General features: G+C 42.9%; 1 long non-coding RNA gene across 1 annotated transcript; it reads right to left on the bottom strand.

Annotated features, from left to right (window-relative positions):
- Positions 1-774: 774 nt before the first annotated feature.
- LOC129046095 (uncharacterized) lies at positions 775-21,159 on the bottom strand. Its single transcript, XR_008506835.2, has 5 exons — positions 20,402-21,159; positions 18,057-18,142; positions 15,739-15,913; positions 15,370-15,574; positions 775-881 (listed from the first exon to the last, which is right to left on the bottom strand). It is a non-coding gene; the product is annotated as an uncharacterized LOC129046095 (long non-coding RNA).
- Positions 21,160-22,944: the final 1,785 nt, after the last annotated feature.

Genomic DNA, 22,944 nt, shown 5'->3' with positions numbered 1-22,944 from the left:
GGTGGCTCAGTTGGTTAAGCAACTGACTTCGGCTCAGGTCATGATCCTGGAGTCCCAGGATCGAGTCCCGCATCGGGCTCCCTGCTCGGCAGGGAGTCTGCTTCTCCCTCTGACCCTCCTCCCTCTCATGCTCTCTGTCTCTCATTCTCTCTCTCGCAAATAAATAAAAATCTTAAAAAAAAAATAAATTTACACCATGGCCTTGTGATTTTACATGAGATGAAGAGACCAGCTTTTCCCTAAACAGCCAAATCCCACGCCCCACCCCTTTTCACGAGACAAGACGGTCGCTCGAGTTTTCTCTTTCTAGAGGGATCTCCGACCAGAACTCACCATGCCAGCGCAGCTTTCAGAATCCCATGTGGGTGCTTCTATTTAAAAGTTGTCTGTCTACAAATGCTCGAGAGAACAGACAGTCTGGTTTCTCCTTCACTTTTAGTCAGTTTGTGCTGGAAATAAACATCCAGGTTTTGTGTGACAAGTGGAGACAGGACCCTGCAGAAAGGAGGCCCGGGACCAGACTGGCTGGGAACAGAGTTGCTCTCCGCCCACCTGCACTGGTACATCTGATGGGATGCTTAAGTACCAAAGGACAGGACTGCACGACCTGTTAGTATATAAGCATATACTCAGTCAACAGTGACCTGAGCAACCGTGGGGTCCCCTCCTTCCCTGGTCACCATGCTCGCCTCCCGCGATCCGGCCAGCATGGCCCAGCAAGGGTCCCCAGGATGGCTCAGCTCAAGGGCCATCCTGTTCGGATTGCTCGTACCTTGGGCTGCACGGTTGTGGGTAAAGGTCGCGCTTTGGAATCAAGTGACCTGGGTTTCCGCTGGCTCCACCAGTCACACACCTTGGTTGTGAGGGCTTAGCTTCCTCAGCTGCAAAACATGAAGTTTCAAGAAACGGTAAACTGCTTCGTACCGTGATCAATAAATAGTACTCTTATTGTCTTTAAGTGTTTTTGTCCAGTTACAAAGAATGGACTCTCACATCCCTGACTCTCTCGCTCTTTCCTGTCTGTTGGGCCTATGGAATTGTCCAGAAAATCCAGTATAGTTTAGTCACCTAGAGGGCTGGGAGGCTGAGGCTTCTTCTTTTGTGGGGGTTGCGGTTGTGGTTGTTAGAGATGTTTTACTTCTTATCACGCCTCACATTTTAGAAATCTATTTTTAAGCATGTTTCACATTTCCCCTGAAACCACCATCGTCACTTTCTTCCAGGACTCCTTGGTGCTCCTCAAAGCCTGGATGTGCCCCTTCCCCACTGTGCAATGCAGACTGCGCCTGGTATTCATGGTGCTGCTCCTTGCTTTTCTCTTTCCTCCCGCTTCCCCCTGTTGGGCAGATTAGATACACTCGGGTCTTTTTGTCTTATGGCTACAAATGGTGGACTTCCTGTTTCCACGCCGCAGGTAATTCTCTTTCATTTCTCAGCAGCCTTAAAATCTGTGTGTCACGGTCAGTTGCCATCCTCCTACCTCAGGGCCCCCTCTCTACCCATCAGGAGCTGGAGTTCAAGTTTCATTGTTTTGTCTTCATAGCTGTGTGTTGCCTCATTGGACGATACAAGAATAGGGCCACAGATCGAAGTGCAGAATGACCTTAGTGTATGGGTTAGTCATCTATTGCTGCCTAACAAATCACCCTAAAATGTAACAAGTTAAAATAACAATAGTTATGATTTTACACTTTCTGCAGGTCAAGAATCTGGGAGTGGCTCAGCTGGGTCTCTCGCAGGCTCTGGTCAAGGTGTTGGCCAGGAGCTAGAGTCATCTGAAGGCTCAAGTGCTTGTGGGCAGGATTCAGTCCCTTACGTACTGTGAGACTGAAGGCCTCAATTCCTTGCTGGCTTTTGGCCAGAGGTCTTTCTTTGTTCTTTGTCTCATAGGTCTCTCCATAGGCCAGTTTGCAACATGGCATCTGGCTCCATCAGAGAGAGCAAGCAAGAAGAGCCAGAGAAAAGGCAAAGCTGAAGTGATGATCTTTAGAACTTGATCTTGGAAGCCATATCCTATCACTTGCACCATATTCTATTTGCCAACAGCAAGTCACTAGGTCCGGCCATCATGCAAAGGGAGGGGACCACACAGGTGTGACTACTGATGTAGGAGAGACGTTAGGGTTCAAAGCCCATGGCCAAGAAAGAATTCTTGAGACATCTTTGGTGCAAAAAGGTGGTTTTATTAAAGCACGGGGACAGGACACGTGGGCAGAAAAGAGCTGCACTGGGGTCATGAGGAGTGGCCCATTATATACTTTCAAGTTGGGAGGGGGTTAGGGAGAGCACAAGCCTCCCAGGTATTTTGGAAACAAGATTTCCAGGATCCTGAGGGGGCTAGCTATTGTTGGGGAAAGGTCATTTATTACTGTTTAGGAAAAACTCAGTCATGAGACCCTTCAGATGTATATCAGTGGGTCATATGCTTGGGGGATGAATGTCAACATGCATCTTGGGGGGTAGAGATAAAGGAAGTTTCCAAAGGAATTTTTGTATGTTAAAGTAGACTTAGAGAATCCTGGGGGTTGAGCTAAGATTGCCTTTTTGCCCTTTGCAGAGTATTAACAGCAAGGCAGCTGAGTCCTCAGAGGAATGTCACTCTGCCTGTTTCAAGGACTTGTCAGTGGGCTGTAGGTAGTAAGGAAATTTAATGATTTTTCTTCTGCCTTTGTTTCCCACATCAATTACCAGGAAGTGGGGATCGTGGGGGCCATTTTGGAAGTTGCCAACCACAGTGTAATGGTGCAACGTGGCATGAAATTAAGAAATTCACGTGGATTTAAGCAGCAAAGTATATGGCAATCATTGCTCTTTGCAGTTTATTCCCAAACATCAATACCACACAGGAAATCAGAGAAATCTACACTAGAACTGTATATAAGTGGTAACAAGTCCACCAAAATGCTTCAGTGACCACTATTTTCTGGGATAAAAAAGTTCTACACAATGCCTTTATAAGACTCAACGGAAAAAAACTTAAGAGTACAAAAGGGCATTATTCAGTAAAATACGTCCCACATTGGGCAACAGCATTTTAAGGCTAGGATGGCTTTCATGGTATGAAAACACAAAGATAGTTTTCATTTCTTCTGGCTTTATGTATCCAACATTGCTTTAAGCACAAGTCAATTTCATTTGACCCATTAAATCAGTGAATACATACCCACTTCTACCATATATATTGTTGATATGGAGCAAGGCAATTTATGGTCCCAGACTCCCTCCACTGAAGACCAACATTTTCTAACACCTGCCTATGCAGTGGCTCTCTATGAAGGAGCCATTGCATCCACACTGCCTTACTAGGTGCGTCACTTCCCTTGATTCCTATTCTGGGTTGTAATAACTGGCCTGGTTTTCTTCCCCCAGACATTTTTCTACTAAAACTGAGGCCATTTAATGCCTCTTACTGGGTCAGCCTCATTTTAGAGCAGTAGTTCTCAACAGGAGTGATTTTGTCCCCAGGGGACATTTGGCAATATTTGGAGACATTTTTGATCGTCACACCTTGGCAGGGGATGGAGGTGCTGTAGGCATCTAGTGTGTCAAGGCTAGGGATACTGCTAAACATTCTACGATGTCACAGGACAGCCCTGGCATCAAAGAGCTATCCAGTCCCAAATCTCACTGGCGCCAAGGTTGAAACTCTGAGTTAGAGTTAGTGGTAATTTTTTTTCCTATTCAGGGGGAATTTAGTATCTTTTTTTTGGTAGGGAAGTTAATATAATCTCAGGTTAACCTGGGTTCTGACCTTGCTCTTACCTTGCCCTAATTCTAATGCTGGGGTTCCTGTGCTCACCTCTCTACCTTGGTATCCCGGGTATCCTGGTTCTGGGTAGTCCCTGCATGGTCAAACCCTGCCAGAGATACAACTCAGAACCTAAGCTCTGAGATCTCAAACCAGGATCCTGCCTCTGATTCACAGGCAGCATGAGGCCAGGCTGATGTCCTTTCTGCTCTTTCTGGCCAACCTCCTGCTCATGGCTGACTGGCTCCTGCACATCACCTAACCCTGTCTGGCACTCACTGCCAGTCCATCTGCCCGCCCACCTTTCTCAACCCCTTGTCCCCATGCTCCTACTATTTGCTTCAATTTCTGATGCTACCTGTCTGGGGTCTCCCAGATGTTCTATGGTCCCGCTCTCTGAACTTCCCCTCATATAGTTAGGCATGGTCTGGTCCAAATTTCTGTCCTTTCCCAGTCCAGAAGTCTAGTTTCTAATACCTTGCTGGCCTAGTCTAGTCCTTCCTATTGCCTGATGACCTCTTGTTCTGACCCATGAGATAGATCCAGCTATATGTTGAGTTATGCCAGAACAGGCACTAAAAATCGTAGAAAATAAATTCATTAAATGGATGATGACTGATTTTATGTAGGTAAAATGGCAACCAGGAGAGCCTTTTGACTGAATTTTTAAATTTTCCCAAGTTTTTTTTATTGGTTTTTAAAATTGTTTGTTGTTGTTCGTTTTTGGTTTATTTGTTTTTTGAATTATAGTGCAGGGGATCAGAATATGCCACCTCCAAATAAACTACTTTGGCATAAGATTTTGAGCTGAAGAAAATTGAGAAACAGCAGATGCCAAAAATAGCTCTCTGCCTTCTCCCCATTTGCCTCAGAGCAGAACATAAAATTCCATTTGTAAAGGTGTCTTTCTCTCATACCAGGAAGAGGAGGACAATTCTTAGACTCCTAAGCACCAGGGACAACCGTAGCCTCTTATTAGTCTGGAGATGAGAGGAATCTATCCATAACAAACTTCACTAGCTAACCATTATCTTCCATTAGTTTCCCCACATATATTCACTTTACTGTGGCTTGTCACCCCTAAAAGCCTAAGCCTGTTTTCCTTTTGTCTTGTCACCTCTCTGCAAATCTATTGCCCTTGTTAAGATGCCATAACAGCTTAAGTTCTAACCACCACTTTAAGTTATCACTGAATTTCTTCCACATATACACACTCTGCTCATGTTAATAAACTCAGTTTTTCCCTTGTTAACCTGTCTTTTGTCAGTGGGACCCAACTGCAGGGACTGAGAAGGTAGAGGGAAAGGTTTTTTTTTCTCCCTTACAATAGACACAATTGAAATGTTGGCCCTGGTATGTTTAGAAGGGCTTCTTAAGAGCCCATTGAAGCTTATAGTCAGGCAAAAGAAGAGAGGGTCCTCAAAAGCCAAGAAGGAAGAGTAGGAGAAATAATGACTAAATGCAATGTAGTGTCCTGGATGGGATCCTGGAACAGAAAGAGGACAGTATGGAAAAACTGGTGAAATTCAAATAAAGTCTGGGGCTTGGTTAAATTACACCAATTTCAGTTTCTTCGTTTTGACAAATATGCCACAGTCATGAAAGATACTAACCGTGAGGAAACTGTGTAAGGGGTTAAAAAAATAAACACAAAGAGGATATTTGGGGAATTTTATGCTGTGAAGAAACCCTTCAAAAAAGCATAAGGACATGGTTTTTGTTTTGTTTTGTTTTTAAAAGGATGTGATTCCAAGGCCACTTCTGTTTCCTCCCTTGCCCAGACACCATCCCTTAGGTCAAGAGGGTGAGGTAAGCCATATGGTTGGTCCCCACATTCTTCCTAGTTCAGAATGGTTTGAAACAGATGTTTCCACGCAACCATTTGAGGACAGAATCCGTTTCCATGCTGAGAAACTCACACCCACCCTCGTGTGTATTTGTTAATTTCTTTCAAATACATCACTTCCTTTTGTAGCCATAGTCTTCCAATCACAAACATATGACGTCCTGGCCTCAGTGGCCTCATAGAAGTGTGCACTGTTATTAGAAAGGGTTAGCCAGACCCCTAGATGAAGAAAAATGTGAATTTGACTTCCTGGCATTTTCAGTATGAGTGAATTCACATAAGCAAGTGCTCCCTGTCCTCGAACGTGATTTTTCCATTTATTCTGGATGGTCACTGCTGGGGAGTTTACCACTGCAGGGGCAGGTACAGATGCATTTGCCAAACCCATTAGAGAGGAACTATAATGAAGCCCCTCCCCCATGTGACCTCCAAATTGTCAAACAATGTGTTCAACATGATATGTCCTAGTTGTGACATTTTTCGCCAGCTAGGGAGAGACCAAGCATAATTTTTCAGAGAGTAAATCTTCCAGCAAGTAAATAATTACTGAAGGTTTTCCCTAAGGTATTTTCTAAAGTAATGTGAGTAAGTGTAGTTAAGGGTGTTCTGAACATGTCATCTCTCTGCAGAATAATAAGGAGAATATTTAAGAATCTGTTGCCATTTTATGCAGTATGGGTTTGCTCCCTTCAAGAAAGGCAGTGACAAGGTTTTTAAAATGGAGGATCTGATTCTCATTCAAGATCATGCCTGTTTTAAAAGCATTTGTTTTTACCAATATTCAAATAATATTAAAGAGAATGAAACTGATCCATATAGCCAGTGTTTTCCTTGTAAGATAAAAGGACCAACCTTCTATAAGTAGATTAATAAAAAAAAAAATCAATAAATAAACCTTGGTTCAGAATGAAATTATGGACGATGCAATTCTTAGAATAATTGAAATGATAAAGAAAAATGGTGCTATGCTCATTCCTTCCTTTATAGATCATGTTCTTATGCTGTATTCTTTATCCGCTCATCCTTGCCAGGTGGCCAGCATGCAGACACCATGCAGCCAGACATGGAAGGGTTAACTTCCATTTTCTAGTTCCATGCTGTCCCTAGGACCTTATGGGATATAGCCTTTGTGGGATCCACAAATAACAAGGCTGAGGTCTTTGATTTCCCTATAGAGTTCCAGAACCCTCTCCTTGGGGCTGTTTCAGCATTTGGCATCACAAGCCCTAGAGACCAAGAGAATGGGAGCTGTCTCCATAAGAACGCCCATAATAAGTAGGTATTGGCATTTTCAATTATACGATAACAATACTATAATCCCGAGTTTCTCAGCCTTGGCACTATTGACATTTGGGGTCAGAGAACTCTTTGCTATGAGGGCTGTCTGGTGCATCGTAGGATATTTAACATCCCTGGTCTCTATCTACTAGATAGCATTAGGTCTTGGCAACCAAACTGTCTCCAGACATTGCTGAATGTCCCCTGGGAGTCCCAACAATCCACCTCCCCTTCCCCGCCCCCACCTCTGAGAACCACTGCTGTAGTCGACAAGGGAGGAATAGCTGACCCAGAGCAGCTCAGGAAAGAGGCCAAAAAGAACAAATACAAAGAATGGTGCGTCGGGTTTAAAGTCTTTAAAAAGCCCATCTATTACTGTCTACTTTGTGGCTTTTGGTACATTTACAATGTTGCGCAACCATCACCTCTATCTAATTCCAGAGCATTTTCATCACCACAAAAACCCTGTACCCACAAAGCAGCCATTCCCTTTGTCCCCTCCCCAGTCCCAGACGACCACTCCTACTTTCTGCCTAAGGATTTACTTATCTGGACATGTCATATCAATGGAATCATACAACGTGTGGCCTTTTGTATCTGGCTTCTCTCACTTAGTATAGTCTTTTCAAGGTTCATCCATGTTGTAGCACACAGCAGGGCCTCATTCCCTTTTACTGCCAAATACTTTCATTGTATGCCTAGGACCACAATTTGTTTATCCATTCATCCACTGAAGGACATTTGGGTTGTTTCCACCTTTTGGCTACTGTGAATAGTGCTGCTATGGACGTGTGTACAGGTTTTTGTTTAAACACCTGTTTTCAATTCTTTTGAACACATACCTAGGGGTGGAACTGCTGGTTACATGGTAATTCTATGAAGAGTAACCCATTTTTAATCTGGAAATCTAAAGTGGTTAGTGTTTTTGATGATTATTTAAAAAATCTACCAGTGACCAGACTTAACACCAGTGATAGCTTTGAAAGGCCCTAGAATAAGCCTTGTTAACCTTGGGTTTCAAATGGTCTTGGGCAATCTCTGAATGGGTTTCAAAAGAAAACCTCTAGAAATGTGACAATTTTGTGTGTGTGCAAATGTGAACCTTGCTAGGGAGAAGGTTATTAGTTGTCAGTAGAATCCCAGAGGTGTCCGTGACCGCCCACCCCCCAAACCTAGAAGCCTCTATATCAGAAATATCATTCAGTTGCTTGAAGAAAAAAATAGCATAAATATATTACAATTCTAATTGTCGATTATACCTCAATGGAGCTGAAAAATAAAAACAGTGTGGAAAGTCTAGTTTTAAGACTGGGAGTGGTGCGATTCTTGGCAAACATCAACATTTCTGAGTCTCCCCATCTGAAAAATGGTTCCCTGCATTCATCTGCCCAACCCCCCAACATCATCCATTGATTCTCAACACTGCTGCCCAGGTGATCTTCTTATACTGCCAATTCCATCAAGCCACCCTTTCTAGAAACACTTCAATGGCACCTCTTTGTTCTCTGCATAAAAGCCAAAATGTTAGTGGGGACTACAATATATTCGCATCTATTCTTTCCATTCTGTCATTATCTCCCATCAGCCTCCCTCCTTTTCAGAGCTGTTTCCCATTTCTGCAACATGCCAAGCTCCCTCCTGCCTCAGGACCTTTGCACATGCTGGTCCCGCTGCCTGGGAACACTATCGCCACCTCCTCTACCTGCTCACACCTATTGACCCTTGAGGTTTTAAGGCAAACATTAGGTCCTCAGGAACACTGTATCTCAACCTCCCACCCACAGATTAAGCCAACTGCCCCTACTGTGGTTCTCATGGCACTTATGACAATTATACGTTTACAGTTACCCAATGATTGGATTACAGTTTGTCTCACCCAATAGAATAGAAATTCCATATGGGCAGAGACTTTGCTTTTGCCCACCATTGTATTGCCGGCACATTGTGGTGTATAGACACATGTAATTCCTGAGTAAAAGAATGCTAAATTCATCTGTTAATGCTAAATAGGTAAAATTCTGACACCAAAATTCTGACCAAAGTGTGGTCCCCAGATACCTGGGGGGTCCCCAAGACCCTTTCAAGGGTTCTGTGAAGTCAAAACTATTCTCCTAATGCCTCAAAGATGTTATTTGTCTTTCTCACCATGCTGATATTTGCACTAGTGTTACAAAGCAGTGGGGAGTAAAGGTGCTGGAACCTGAACTTGAATGAAGGCGTTGGCGCACGCTGTACTAATGGGGATTGTGTTCTCACCACCATGCACTTGCAGAAAACACAAACGCCAGTAAAATTATTACTTTTACTATCTTTCAACCCTTGAGTACACATGTTCTTAAATTCTGTGTGACAAAATGAGAAGTATGTCTAAATCCTTTCTGCTGCCTACCAATGTTCATATATTGTCTCAAGGAAAAGCCCTCAGTGACTGTTCGGGGGCACCTGGGGGGCTCAGTCGGTTAAGCGTCTGCCTTCGGCTCAGGTCATGATCCCGGGGGTCCTGGGATGGAGCCCTACATCGGGCTCCCTGCTCCGCGGGGAGTCTGCTTCTCCCTCTGCCCCTCACCCCACTCGTACTCTCTCGCTCTCTCTCTCTCTCAAATAAATAAAATCTTAAAAGAAAAGCACTCAGCGACTGTTTGAAGTGCCAATATTTGAGTTGCCAGGTAAACTAGCTGCTGTTTTCACGTGATACTATTTTAACTTGAAAGGCTAACTGACAACCAGGGGTTTTTACAGAGTTGAGGATTAGGCAGACATTTTCTCAAAAATGAACAAAATGGGCTTGTCAGTTTGAGGAAAACAATTGACAGTATTTGCTGCCAATAATAAAATTTGAGTTTGAGCTTGAGTTTTCAAGTGACAATTATAATTTTAGAAAACGTGAATATGCCCCATGGACTTGACAGCTTCCCATCATTTAAAGACTTCTCTCAGGAGATCAGTGGCATTAATGAGTGTGATTTTATTTTATACTGTATAAGGAAGATCTGCGTAACTCAATGAAACAATATTTCCCTCATGACCAACACACGATGTTACAAAATCATGCATGGGTAAAATATTCATTCAAAATGTAAGATAAACCAATGAATTTTAATGTAACAGAGTACAAAAACGTCATTACTATGGTTTCAAATCTCATAACGTATATTTTCTTCAAGAAACTACCACTCGTCACAACTTGGTGTACTACCAAAGAAGAATATCCACAACTACCTGAAAAAGTTGTTAATATACTCCTCCTATTTCCAAATACTTATCCTTGGGAGGCTGGGTTTCCTCTATATTTTCTGAACAAAACAATGTTTCAGAATCTATTGAATACAGGGGCGCCCGGGTGGCTCAGTTGGTTAAGCGTCTGCCTTCGGCTCAGGTCACGATCCCGGAGTCCCAGGACTGAGTCCCGCATTGGGCTCCCTGCTCAGTGGGGAGTCTGCTTCTCCCTCTGGCCCTCCCCCCTCTCGTTCTCTCTCACTCTCTCTCAAATAAATAAAATCATTTAAAGAAATCTATTGAATATAGAAGCAAATATGAGAATCCAGCTTCTATTAAGGCAGACATGAACAAGACTGCAAAAATGTGCAACAATGCCATTTTCCCAATAAATTTTTTATTTAAGAAAATAGTTATTTTCATGAAAATGTGTTATGTTAGCATATATTGGGTTTGCTATTGTGATTTTAAATAAATTAATAAATAAGTATTTAGACATTTTTATCCACTTTTATTTCTAACCTGGTAACACCAATTGATAAAATCCACACAAACATGAGCTTTCTGGAGTCGTCAATGATTCTTAAGACTAAATGTTGGAGGGCACCTGGGTGGCTCAGATGGTTAAGCATCTGCCTTCGGCTCAGGTCATGATCCCAGGGTCCTGGGATCGAGTCCCACATCGGGCTCCCCGCTCAGCGGGGAGCCTGCTTCTCCCTCTGACCCTCTCCCCTCTCATGCTGTTTCTCTCTCGCTCACTCTCTAAAAAATAAATAAAATCTTAAAAAAAAAAAAAAAGACTAAATGTTGGAGAACGGCTGACTTACATTACAAATAAAGATTTCCATTTTAAAATTTTGAAATTGCTGATAGTGTTATAACATGAGGTTAATATTCAAAATATATAAGGAACTCATACAACTCAATAGCAAAATCCAAACAATCCAATTTTAAAAAGTGAAGAGAGGACCTGAATAGACATGTCTCCAAAGAAGACATCCAGACAGCCGACAGACACATGAAAAGATGCTCAACGTCACTCACTCATCATCAGGGACATGCAAATCAAAACCACAATGAGCTGTCACTTCACACCTGATAGAATGGCTAGTATCAAAAAGACAAGAGCTAACAGAAGTTGGAGAGGATGTGGAGAAAAGGGAAGCCTCATGCACTGTTGGTGGGAGTATCCCTTGGTGCAGCCACTGTGGAAAACGGCATGGTGGTTTCTCACAAAATTAAAAACACAACTACCCTACAATGCAGCAATTCCACTTCTGGGTACATACCCAAAGGAAATGAAATCAGGATCTCAAAGAGATATCTGAACTTCTATGTTCATTGCAGCATTATTCACAATAGCCAAGGTACAGAAACAACTGAAGTATCTCTGGATGGATGAATGGATAAAGAAGATGTTTCTATATGGATATTATATTATATACATAAGTAAATGCACAATGGAATATTATTCAGTCATGAGAAAGAAGGAAATCCTGCCACTTGCAACAACATTGATGAACCTTGAGGTCATTATGTTAAGTGAAATATATCAGAGAAAAACAAATACTACATGATCTCACTTATATGTGGAATCTGAAAAAGCAAAACTCAGAAACAGAGAGTAGATTGGTGGGGTGCCTGGATGGCTCTGTTGGTTAAACATCTGCCTTCAGCTCAGGTCATGATCCCAGGGCCCTGGGATCGAGCCCCGCATTGGGCTCCCTGCTCAGCAGGGAGTCTGCTTCTCCCTCTCCCCCCTCTGCTCGTGTGTGCTGTCTTTCAAATAAATAAATTTTAAAAATCTTAAAAAAAGAGAGAGTAGATTGGTGGATGCCAGGGGCTAGGGGATACAGAAAATGGGGAGATGGTGGTCAAAGGGTACAAACTTACAGTAATAAGATGAATAATTTCTGGGGATCTAATGTACAGCATGGTGACTATAGTTAACAATACTGTATTATATACTTGGAAGTTGCTAAGAATAGACCTTAAGTGTTCTCATCACAACAACAAAAAGTAAACAACAAATTTTTGTAAAAGTCATCATGGAGGTGTTGCTAACATTATTGTGGTAATCATTTCACAATATATATGTGTATTAAATCATCATGTTGTACACCTTAATCTCAGTGTTATATGTCAATTAAATCTCCATAAAGCTGAAAAAAAAAAATTATAAAGCAACCAGACTGTAGAGTCTGTAGAGCAAAAAAGCAGATATGCCTCAAGTATTTTAACAATAAGTCTCTTAAGCAAAAAAAAAAAAAAAAAAAAAACTCTATAAATTATAAATAGCAAAAGCTAAGAGCAGTCACTCATAGAGATATATGTACCTGTTTAGGAAAACAGGAGAGTATCCAATTACCAATTATCATGTCCAAACGCCTATATCCAAGTACATATAACATAAAGGTGAGGAAAAAGCCAAGAGGATATAAGTGTTCATAGAAGGACAACTCTGATTCATTTGAACTATTTAGTTATTAATAATCACTGATCACAAAGTAAAACACCCTTGCAATCTCGAAAAAGAAGTAATCCCGGGGCGCCTGACTGGCTCAGTCAGTGAAGCAGGTGACCCTTGATCTCTGGGGTGGTAGGTTCGAGCCCCACGTTGGGTGTAGAGATTACTTAAAAATAAAATCTTAAAAAAAGAAAAAAACAGTAATCCGACAAGACTGGATCATGGAAACATACTTTTTTTTTTTTAAGTAGGCTCCACGCCCAACATGGGGCTCGAGCTCACGACCCCCAGACTGAGAGTCACAGGTGCCACGGACTGAGCCAGCTGGGTGCTCCGAGACTGAATCATGGGTATACTACTCTTTGTTATATTATTCTCTGTGTTTTCTAGGCTTGAAATTTGCATGATAATAAAAGCAGCGCACCACACTGGTAAACTGGGGAAACAGAGTAATTCTCAAAGTGCGAACAGGAAGACCCTCAAACAGTACAGTCTTAGTAACATTTATTCTTTACCCACATGCTTTTTAAATTTTTCCCAAACCCATAATGTAATGGATTTTATCCTGAAGCAGGGCCTCTCCTCCCTGCCAGTTTTTGACCCATTTCTACGTTTACTTAGGGGAAGACATCAGAGAATCGGAGATGCCCAATTCCCACCACCCTACACGGGGTTTCCTCCAGGGGCTTCACGACGGAGTTCCCGCCCCTCAGCTTCCCCGCCCTCCACACCCCCCCACAACCCTAGTGATTATTTTTACCTAAGGAGTAGCTGCTAAAGGAAGCCTGCTCCGTTCAGGGCAAAGGTCTGGTTTCCTGGCTGTGCCAGCAGAAAGACAATTGCCCCGGAACATGCATCGTGTACTTTAGATACAGGTTTTGGCTTCTTCTTACTTCCACCCACCCCACCCTCTACAGACGTGGTCTAAAGACTTTTGTATTTTGTGGTTGGTGAGGATGATGACAGAGCTGATAAAAATGCAAATTTAACATTTCTAGCTCTTAACCCTGTCACCATCCCAAATATTTTCCCGGGGAGTTTGTTTCATTACCCAAGGTTTTAGGATAGCTAAAATTCACATATAATGAAACACACAAATCTTCAGTGTATCTGTGAGTTTGGACAAATGTGCGCCGCGCCACCTAATCCAAACCCCGGTGAAAATGGTCATTACTTTCCCTCCAGAAAATTCCCCCCTTGCTCCTTCCTTCCCGGCCAAAAATCACTATCCTCTCCTGCTTAGAGGCAGTCACTGTTTGATTTTCCCATCGCACTGAATCCCGGAGTGTATTTGGGGATTGGAGTGGGAGGAGGCAAATTTCTGAGATCCCTCATTCATTAAATGAGTTGAGTTGTGGATTCATCCAAAGGGGCTCTGCTCAGTCTTGAACTGGAGGCCAAATTTTCACAAGGGGGCTTTTGATTAAGGCCCAGCTGAAATCCATTTTCCCCAAAGTTGCTTCTGGGGGGAAGCTATATCCAGGAGATGTCAATGCTTAAGGGCCAGGGAGGAGAAAATATAGCTAGGCAAAGAAATCAAGACTCAAAGTTTAAAATCTAGCTCTTACTTGGAACTCACCATTTTTATGTCTATGCTTTATATGAAGAGGCTTCAGACTAGGGATCTAAATTTTAAGCATATCCCCAACCTGGACAGGCCATGACTTTGGATAAATTACTTCCCATCTCTGAACTTCTTCTAGCTCTAAAATGAGTATCGCTGTACTGATTTCCACTATAATGGGCAGTGTAAATCTTGTAGCCATGGTATTTGGGATGACGGCTTGTTTATGTGCATCCAGCCTCCCTCAGCTTCAAGGAAAGAACAAGGAGTCCCGGGTCCATGAGGTCTAATGAAATGAAAGCAGACTCCTTCAGTCACAACGCAAGAGGTGTCGAAGAGAAAGTTCGATGACAAAATTAGCCATGCACTTATGGGGGAAGGACAGTTTCCAGAATTTTATTATCAAATAAATTTGGTTATTTTATATTTCCTGTCAGATTACTTTTCAGATGTCAGTACTCATCAGTATGCAAAAAAAGAAATGCTACCTTTCTAACTCTGCTAAAGTCACTTCTGTATTGTGTTTGTTAGAATGTTCAGGAAGGATTCATTTGGTTCGTACAATAAAAGAGCTACAAATGGTAATGATTCCCAAACAGCACTTTGTTCGCAAAGAATCCCACACCAGAACACTGAGGGGGCTGACTTCTGTGGTGGGAACTTAGCTGCACCATGTGTTCTAACAGAACCCAGTTTCTCCCTGTGAGCAAGTCATTCTCCTTGGCAGCCCAGAGTCTGTCTTTCCCCACGGGACTCCTTATACCCTGTGTGGCTTTTGCTTTTATACCTTCTCTTTCCTACTCCTCTCCTGCCCACGAGGATTCCCGTAGAACCTCAGCGTGAAGATCCAACACAAAAAAATCACAAAGTCCAACAAGCAAACCCTCAGGTACAGAAATCCTTTCTCTCCTCTCAGGCTCGATCTATTTCTTGGAGGAGCCCCAGGTCAGGAGGCAAGTTCACTGTGGATACGCGTTCTCTGCATTGGGTGCCTCCCAGGGCGCTGCAAACCTGCGCTTGGGGTGAGGGTGAGCGTTCCCACCTGAGATGGGGAATCAAATCCTCGGGGTGCAGCTGCAATCGGAGAGAGTGGGAACAATGGGGGAGATTTAGGGGTTCAAGCTTCCGATGCCTGGTCTGGGGCTAGAAACCCCTATTCTCTGAGCCTCAGTACCCTCACATGGAACTGGGAAATGAGGACCCACGTGCTTGTAGAACTCCGCTCAGACTTTAACACTCATAATTCTCACCTGAGGCTCTTGTGACGCTGCAGAGTCTGCTGCCACAGGTCTGGGGTGGGGGCAGACACCACAGGTCTTCCAAGCTCCCAGGGGACGCTGGTGCTGCTGGTCTACAGACCCCAATTTGAAGAGCGTATTCTGTGACGGGACTTGGGTCAGGTGCTTGGCGTTTCAAAAGGTCTTCACATTCTCACCATGAAGTTAGCATCACTCCCTGTAACACAAAAAGCAACTTGGTCTTGGAGAGGTCAGGAGAGCTCCCGGCATCACGCAGCTGGTGAGCGGCAGAGAGGAACCCTGGTCCCCCAGTTAGTGAGGAGAAGGAGCACCTGGCAATGGGCTGGAAATGCACATTCTTGGGCCCCACCTCAGACCTACTCGATCAGAAAGTCTGGGGGTGCTCCCTGCGATCTGCAGTCCAACAGGTCACCCTTCGTTCTTCTGATTCTGCTGAACATTCAACTTTGAGGACCCCTGAATCCGAACACTGCTTCTCAGACCTGATCATGCGCACGAATCTCCTGGGCGTCCTGTTACAGTGCACCTTCTGATTCTGCAAGTGCAGAGTATGGCGTGAAAGCATGCATTTCCAACAAGCCCCCATATGCTGCCGATGCCGCTGGTCCAAGGACCACACTCCGACCAGCAAGGAACTGGATGATTTTTTCCCTCCAGTCAGAAGACTGAGTTATCTGTGGGTTTTACTCTTCACACGCAGATAGAGGTGGAGAAAGAAGCAGAGAGGACATTCCTGAATTTAAGTGCAGAACGGGCTCAAACCAGAAAGCTTTAAATTCAATCTCAAAATTCTAGGATAAGCAATAATACATTAAAACACCAAAAGAGGGACGCGTAGGCGGCTCAGTTAGTTAAGCGTCTGCCTTTGGCTCAGGTCGTGATCCCGGAGTCCTGGGATCGAGCCCCGCATCGGGCTCCCTGCTCGGCGGGAAGCCTCCTTCTCCCTCTGCCGCTCCCCCTGCTTGTGCGCGCTCTCTCTGACAAATAAATAAATAAAATCTTAAAAGAAAGGAAGACCTTTCTCAATCACAGGGATAAGGGTGCCTTGTTCTATCTGCCCCAGCTGAGCCTTTAATCTCTTTCTGGCCAACACTGGATTTTCCTTCTGAACTCACCATGTCTCTAAACACTGTTTCCTTTGCAACCCCAAGCCCCAAACGTCGCAAAATCAGTTACATCAAATAAGGAAAACCTGCTTTGCTATGACCTCCCTCTCTTAAACATTAATCACTGCCTCCCTTGAATTTTCTCTTTGCGCTTATGGCTGCCCAGTGGTTTATGTCTCCTGAAAATTCTGAGACGTCCCAGAGAAGGGAAGAAATCCTTCCTTTTATACCTGGATAGATTTACTATGCAAAAACATGGCTAATCCAGTGCGCTCTCCTGCTGGGGAGGGCGTCAGCTGAAAGCAGTAAGTAGGGAACATTCCCAACAGCTGGGGCATCAATGCCCCCTTACTGCGAAGGGGTCCAGAGAACCTCTGCACACCCAGAGGAGGGTCTCCTGTGTGGTATTGATCACCCGTATTGCTCATTCATATCTCGTTGTTTGACCTTCTTTAGAGCATACCATGAGGCTAGGATGTATACCTCTTTGATTTTGAATGCATGCCCGGCACAGTATCTGGTATGGGGAAGAGCCATGCATTTTTGTTGAAGAAATTTTTAAAAATCTGAAAAGTATCCCATAGGTTCTATGATTAGATGCAGCCTTTATTTCTTTATTGATTTCTCCCTTAGCCACCAAAACATGTGATGTTTCATTTGGAAGATGTCGTATAATTTAAAGCATCCAAAGCTTGCATGTTATCTCAAGGAACCTTTCTAAAGCCAACCCATTAATCTTGATTAATTTTTATCACCTGCTCTGCATTTAGAACAGAGCTTTTGGCTATGATGAAAATATCCTAGTTTACACTGTCCAGGGTGTGCCTTGATCTGTGCTCAGGCTCAGGTTGGGTACCCCAGTGCCAAGAGCACAGTCCTTGGTTTAATAGACCAAGTAGGAATGCAGAACCTGCTTAATCAAGAGCTTGCTTGACGCGACTCCTCATGAGGAAAGTCAGATGTTAGTTGTGCAGGCAGAGGGCGATTTTCTCTGATGACACCGCATACCTATTCCAGAAACTCACTAGGTCAGCAGCTTCCTCGACAGTGGCCCAACTGGGGATTGCTGTGGCCTCGTTCCGTTCTCTACCACCTCTAGTTGGGGATATTGCCTTAAGGAGGCCTCTGAGTAGCTGGAGTTTGCTTACGGTATTTGAACGGAAGCAAAATAAATCGGATGACATTCTCCCCTCCATCCTATCTTACTTTCTAGCTCAAGGACATTTTAATTCATTCAACCTTTAATTTTATTTCCATTCCTAAAGTTTATAAATGCGATCCTAGGGTTGTTTAGCTATTAAAAGAAGATCTTTCCTTCCTCTCAAGCTGTATTCTGATGAGACTGTCCAGATGATTGCAATGGCCTTTCCATGAAAAAAAAATTATAAGGCAAGGATGTTGCAACCAGAGGATTATCTCCAATATTGAAAAAGCAGATTTAAAACTCCAAATCTTTGAGTTCTTCACAAATTCTTAGCAATACAGTCTAGTCTTGGCAATGAGTATTATAATAATATTAATGTTGAAAACAGCTGTTAGGTTTGCATCTAAGAAATGTTTGCAAGAACTCACATCGGACCAGCAATGTTCTCGACAACGGGGTTTTCCTGTGTCCTACTTCCATTCGTTATGATATTTTCGGTTATATAATCTTTTCCCTAGAGAAAGAGGAATAATGTTGTGAATTAAATGTGTCAGATAAATGGATGTGGGTCTTTCTCTTGATCTGAATGCTTAATGCAAAATTCTTTCCGGGAGGCATCCTAGGTAGTTCCTGAATTAGGTCACTGAAAGCTTTTTTTTTGTTTTAAATCAGTTTTAGTGCTCTGTATCTAACTCTAATCTACAGCCTTCTCCGCATTATTTGAATGCCAGCAATTCTGATAACAGTCTGTCTCATAGCTAGTGGCTGCTCTCTTCATTCAAGAAGCCTCTGACTTTACCGTGTGAATTAAACGGAGCAGCTCGAGAATTTCAACATTGACCTGTTCCTTGTGGAAAAGAAGCAAAACTGTCACCCCTCATTTAAAATCCCCCCACATCGTCTCTCTCTCTCTCTCTCTCTCTCTCTCTCTCTCTCTCTCTCTCTCTCGGCAGTTTGGAATCTGAAGACTAATTCTGCTTACATCAGGGAACGAGTGATGTAGATGAGCTTCACAGAAGATCGCCAAGGGCAATCCCTCCCCCCCCACCCCCGTTTCTTTGCAAAGAAAGTCTAATGGTTTGAAATGTATTCCATCCGTTTGGTGGGGAATTGCTATTACAGTCGGAGAAGCTAGTTCTAAATCTCAGAGTGGGAGATGATGGATTTATGATTTTTAAAGCTCCAATAAATGTTTCATGTTGGATTGCTACATGAACCCATGAAAAAAGAACTTGGGAAAAATAAGAAAAATGTATGCTTTGTGCTTCTAGTACATTTCAATACCAGATTTTAGTGTGATATACAGCGGTGGTTGCCATAACAACAGAGCGAACCAGGGGCTGCGATTATGCGTATAAGGACCTGGCAGCCAGGGAGAGCTGCCCTCCGGCCAGAAGCGACAGTCTTGTTCCTCACCATCTAATTCTTTCACCTTGTGCACCGATTATCTACATTTGGGTTCTTAAAATTGCTGATCTTCTACCTAAACTTTAGGTTCTGAGCTTTTTCTCTTGATAATTCCCGCAATATTAGAGCAGAGGTGGATAAAGTGAGTACGTGTCAGATCCCCTCGTCTCAACAGCTTAAGAAATCAATATAATTGATGAGATGGAGTTGAACCTACAATATAATTGAGGAAAGGAGGAACCCGTGCAATTTTGGATTAAATAATGTGATGATTGATAAGTACTTATCTAAATGGTGAAAGGATGGCTCTGGAATAAAATGTCACACACATGGTCCAGCATGAGAAATAGTCCTCTACCTTTCAACAAAATGGCTGATGGCATTTAGTATGTTGGCACGTCAGAGTGAAAACTTTGCTTATTTATTATTCGAAATGATTCGTAGCGAGAAGATATATTTACAACCAGCTTGTGAGAGGTACTCAGTCAAATCTAAACCATGGCACCATCATTTACCTGTGAGGTTTTCAAACCAACAGTTCTGAGAAAGACAGCGGAGAGCTTTTCCTAGTAAAGTTACTAACTCTTCAAACCTAGCAATGACAAAGCTGCCTTCCACAGTCATGCAATGACTGGACATTTTTGGCATCATGCAGGGGCTCTAACTAGAAGTCTGAAAAAAAAAAAAAAGCTGCCGGTGAAAATCCACCTCTATACTAATAATAGCAAGCACTTATGAGTGACAACTCGTGCTAGGTACTTGAATATCATTTCTCAGCCTCACAACAATGCAAAGTAAATATTATTCTCTATTTCATAAATCAAGGGCAAGTGATATTAAGTAACTTCCTCAACATCACAAAGGTTTGGCTCCTTTTCTTTTACTCCATGTTTGTGGAATTCAAAGATAAGCTGCCCCATAGCAGATTCCGGGCTTTTTTCTTTTTTTAAGATTTTATTTATTTATTTAACAGAGAGAGCAAGAGAGCACAAGCAGGGGGAGCAGTAGGAGGGGGAGAAGCAGGCTCCTCGCCGAGCAGGGAGCCCGATAATGGGGCTCGATCCCAGGACGCTGGGATCATGACCTGAGCCGAAGGCAGATGCTTAACCATCTGAGCCACCCAGGCGCTCCCCGGGTTGGTTCCTCACCACTATGAACCTACCATGAAGTTCAGACCCTACTTATGGTAGGCACTACATGGTGTGGATATAAAATCTCTCAGGAGAGTTTTCCAGCAGTAAAGTTATGTGGTAAGTTGTGTTATTTATCTATTGCTGCTAACGAATTACTCCAAAACAGTGTCTCAAAACAATAGGCATTTACCACCTCACGGTTTCTGTGGAATAGGAATTTGGGAGCAGCTTACCTGGGTGATTCCAACTCACGGTCTCTCGAGATTTTGTAGTTAGGACATTGGCAAGGCTGCGGTCATCTGAAGGCTTGACTGAGGCCGATGGATCTGCTTCCATGGCTGTCGGCAGGAGGCCTCTGTGCCTTGCTGAGTGGGCCTCCCCATAGGGCTATTTGAGTGTTCTCACAACATGGCAGCTGGCTTCCCTGAGAATGAGTGATCAAAGAAGAGCAAGGAGAGGCCATACTTCTAGCTCCTAGTCTTGGAAGTCACATACCATCACCTTAGTCACGTTCTATTTGTTAGAAGTGAGTCATAAGTAGAGCCCACCCTCAAGGGGAGAGGAATCAGACTCAACCTCTTCAGGAAGCAATACCAAAGAATTTGTAGACATATTTTCAAGCTACCACATAAGCAGAGTTTGGACTTCAGAAAATCCTGAAGGTCTGGAAATGCAAAAACATAAAAAACACAATCCAATTTAATTTATCTAGTGGAGCTAAAAATACGCACACAGCCAACCTAGCTACACTAAATGTAATGAGTAATGTCAGGAAAGTTTGCATTCGTCGAAGATCTTCGTCCCGGACATAATACAATATGTCTGAATAGTATCAAGGTGACTTTTCACATAATATTGTATCTCTAAAATATAATTACAGTAGTGTAGCATTTTTCTAAAAGGGTCAGGCTCACAGTACCATTATTCATGAAGACTCAAGAAAAAGGCAAATAATTAAAACAGACAAATAATGTAAAGATAACCTATTAATTTTTATAGATATCCCCCCAGCACTTATCAGGGGTTTCGATGAATTGTGTTATTACCTGAAGTGTCATCTCCTTGCATTCCTAAGCTTACAGCATCCCCAACCTCTGCTGTGTATTTTTCCAATCATGGAAAGTACCTCATTTAACCTTTGAAACAATCCAAAGCCAGCTGTAAAAGGCAAGGAGCTGAATATTTGAAAAACTGAACAATCAAGCTAATAGTATTGGTCCATAGTGAAAAGATGAAAGGCATGGAGCTCAAAAATTACCCCAAAACACAAAACAAAGAATTAATGGCTGGGATCAGATGCTCATATAATGCCTGAAACCCCAGGTCTTTTTGTTTTTATTTATTTTATTTTTAAAGATTTTATTTACTTATTTATTTACTTATTTATTTGAGAGAGAGAGAGAGCACAAATGGGGGGAAGGGCAGAGGGAGAGGGGAGGAAGAAGAAGAGGGAAAGAATCCCAAGTAGACTCGCTGAGGCAGAGCCCCATGTGGAGTTTGATCTCAAGACCCTGAGATCACAACCTGAGCTGAAACCAAGAGTTGGAAGCTTAACCGACTGAGCCACCCAGACACCCCCTCTTTCTATTTTTAACAATGTTTTTCAAACTTATTATTATTAGAGAAAAATACATTTTATTATAGAAAATTGGGAGATATAGGGGCGCCTGGGTGGCTCAGTCAGTTAAGCATCTGCCTTTGGATCAGGTCATGATCCCAGAGTCCTGGGATCGAGCCCCACATCAGGCTCCTTGCTCAGGGGGGAGCCTGCTTCTCCTTCTCCCTCTGCCATTCCCCGCTGCTTGTACTCTCTGGTTCGCTCTATTCTTCTGTCAAATAAATAAAGTCTTTAAAAAAAAAAAGAAAATTGGGAAATATAGAAAACTAGAAAGAAGAGAACGATCAGCACCAGAATCAGTCAATTTAATGATTGGTGTATTTCCTTTAAATCTTTGATTCATATAGATTTTTTACATTGTTGGGATGACATTATCCACATATTTTTGTACATCCCACTTTTTTCACTTACTATTACAGAAGAAGCATTTCCCCTAATTATTGAATCTCTTCATAGGTGTTTTTGATGACTGCATAATGTTTGAAAGTATGGCTATTCATAAGAATTAACTTCTCCCTCTTATTGGATAACTGGGACATGACAACAACAATAACTAACTTTATTACGTTTTGGGGGGGTGGGGCACCTGGGTGATGCAGTCGGTTGAGTATCCGACTCTTGGTTTTGGCTCAGGTCATGATCTCAGGGGCGTGAGATTGAGCCCCATGTCAGGCTCCACTCTGGGCGTGGTGGAGTCTGCTTAAGACTCTCTCTCTCTCTCTCTCCCTCTGCCTCTCTCCTCCTCCCCAACCTCTCTAAAATAAATAAATAAATCTTTTTCTTAAGTTTTTGTTTTATAATTTTTTTATTATTTTTTAAAGATTTTATGTATTTTTTCGACAGAGAGACACAATGAGAGAGGGAACACAAGCAGGGGGAGTGGGAGAAGGAGAAGCAGGCTTCCCGCGGAGCAGGGAGCCCGACGCGGGGCTTGATCCCAGGACCCTGGGACCATGACCTGAGCCGAAGGCAGACGCTTAACGACTGAGCCACCCAGGTGCCCCAAGTTTTTGTTTTTTTAAATGTGTGCGCCAGGCACTGCTGTTCTAAGTACGTTAATCCTTACAAGTCTAGGAGGTAGTTTTCTTCATTTTTGTTGTGTTTTGTTTTATTTTACAAATGGGAAAGTCAAGTCACAGAGAGAAAAAAAATGGTCAG

This window comes from Mirounga angustirostris, unplaced genomic scaffold (assembly GCF_029215605.1).
Source record: "Mirounga angustirostris isolate CCGP_5_RB_7025 unplaced genomic scaffold, mMirAng1.0.hap1 SCAF_11, whole genome shotgun sequence".
Classification (NCBI taxonomy): domain Eukaryota; kingdom Metazoa; phylum Chordata; class Mammalia; order Carnivora; family Phocidae; genus Mirounga; species Mirounga angustirostris.
Note: the sequence above shows the minus strand (reverse complement) of the source record. Positions and strands in the feature narration are given on the sequence as shown.